This window comes from Chrysochloris asiatica, unplaced genomic scaffold, assembly GCF_000296735.1.
Source record: "Chrysochloris asiatica unplaced genomic scaffold, ChrAsi1.0 scaffold00018, whole genome shotgun sequence".
Taxonomy (NCBI): Eukaryota; Metazoa; Chordata; class Mammalia; order Afrosoricida; family Chrysochloridae; genus Chrysochloris; species Chrysochloris asiatica.
In genome coordinates, this window is record NW_006408536.1 from 10,035,915 (window position 1) to 10,038,441 (window position 2,527).

Consider the following 2,527-nt stretch of genomic DNA (forward strand, 5'->3'; position numbering starts at 1 on the left):
AATTTCATCCTAGAAACTAGTAAACACAGCTTTTCCTAACAGTGGAAAAGGAAGTAAATACGTACATAAGAAGGGGACCGAAGGCAATGTAAAGAAAACGACTCGGAAAACTGAGGTGGTGGTAATTCTTGAGTGATGGTAAGATTGTCTGTGGAAGAAACGGCATTTGGGAATTCAACCATTGGCGGCTGCAGTAATTAGTCTGGTAGGAGACTAACACTATTTCCATAGACGCCCAGCAATCCCTGGGAGTTCTGGTAAAAGTTTTGATCGGAAGTTTGGGTGAAGATAGGTCAAAGTGGAAAGACTGATGCCATTTTTCGTTTTTCCTTTTTTTTTAATAAAAGTTTTTGTTGTGAATTGAGTGATTGTTTACATGGGAGAACATCGGTTTTACACTCCTCATTTCGTTGCCATAATTGCAATCTCCTCCGTGTGATGCCATTTTTATAAATGTGTTAGGAACATATTATCCTATTTTTTTTTCTCTAATGCTGCATCTTCACGTTTCACATTAATGGGGCTAAAAGTTGTTTGAAGATTTGGGGTCCAAGAGAATTGTAAGCATTGGTAAAATGCTCAAATTTTCTGAGAGCTCCTTAGGTCTCCTCTAGACTTGAAGATTATAATGTGGTAATATCCATATTTTGAAGCTTTGCTAGAAGACCCGTGGACATTTTCTTTTTTAAAACTTTTTATAAAATTACTCTTTTCCACAAAAGATATTCTTCCCAAGAATTTTCTAACTCTTAACCTAAAAAATGTCTTCTCCTAGTCTTTCCTTATACTTTATTTGCTAATGTGTCCCCCTGGTTGCTTAGCTCATCTGCCCCACCCCGTTCCCCATTCTTTTAATACCGTCAATATATAGGTGAAAGCCATCGTGTCTGAGTGGCCAGTCCTTGCTTTGAGAACATCATTAGCAATAGCCTGATAACTGTACATTGTTTTGTGAATAGTGCTACTGAATATTTGATTTACTGGTAAGCTGGACTTTGAAAGCATCTTTCTCTTTTTGCCTGTGATAAAACCCTCCCATCTTGCTCTGCTTCATCTGATAAGTTCTTTGGAAGTAGTTTCTAATTTTTGTGGCAAAACTTTGACTAAGAAAATAATAGAGGCTATGCCTGCGTGATGCAGAAACAATTGGAGGATTGAGTCCAGCCACCAGTCCGTTTTATTGGGGGGGAAATTATCAGGTCTACCTTCCACTAGACAACCCTCGATTAAAGTTTGTCTGTCTGTCTGTTGTTGTTGTTGTTGTTAAGTGTTGTGAAGTCAATTCTGACTCATAACGACCCTGTATAGAGTTTCCGAGGCTGTAAATCTTTCAAGGAGCAGAAAGCGTCATCTTTCTCTTGTGGAGTGGCTGGTGGGCTCAAACAGCTGACCTCGTAGTTTGCAGTTCAGTGTTTATCCTACAGAACCACTGTGCTCCTCTTGTATATGTTTGTTGTTGTTGTTGTTAAGTGCCGTTGAGTTGGTTCTGACTCCTAGCGACCCTATATAGGGTTTCCAAGGAGTTTGAACTGCCGACCTTGTGGTTCAAACCAACTTTGCAGTCCAGCGCGTTAATCCGCAGCGCCACACCAGGACACATATATTTCATGATTATGTTTCTCTATATATGCATATACAGGAGCTCTGGTAGCATAGTGGTTACGAATCGGGCTGCGAACCTTAAGGTCAGCAGTTCGAAACTACCAGCTGCTCCGAAGGAGAAAGATGAGGCTTTCTGCTCCCTTAAAGATTTACAGCCTTGGAAACCCTGTACAGGGATGCTATGGGTCAGAACTGACTCGATGGTACTTAACAACAACAATATATACATATATAAAAACAAAACCAAGTTCTCTATTTGTCCAGTGGAAGTTACTGAAGTAAATGTGATTGTCTCTCTACACTAATTAGTGACCAAATACTTATTCTACACCAAGTGTGTCCATCATTAGATGAATGCATGGAGTCAAAAGTCCAGGTTCTTGGTCTCAAGAAGTATAAGATCTTGGGGGTGGGGGAAGATAAGAATCTTCATTCATTTATTCAACAGATATTTACTGAGCACCTAATATGTGCCGTACCCAGTCTGAGAACTAGTCTCTGTGGTAAGTAAGACAGCATCCCTCTCTCACGAAGGCCACAGTGCCTGCAGTTCATTTTGGTACAGCCCCTTGCTGAGAGTCTGCTCTCCACCCCAGATATACTCAGTTAGAATCTTCATTTTAACAAGATCTATAAGAATTGACTGGGGATTGATAAGCTTCACTTGGGGGGTCTTGTTTCTGATTCAGTATATCTGGGGTGGAAATGCAAATTTTCAGCAAGAGGTTGGACCCGGGTGAACCGATTCAAAGGCCTGGGTTTTTGGTGAATGTAGAGAAGTTGACAGAAGGTGGCAAAAATGTGGTGAGGATTTTAATAGAAGGAAACAAAGGACATTGTAAGCATGGGTACTAGGGTGTCTAACTCAGAATGAGAGGCTTAGGAGAGGCTCCCGGAGGGGGAAGGTAACTAACACCAATGGATA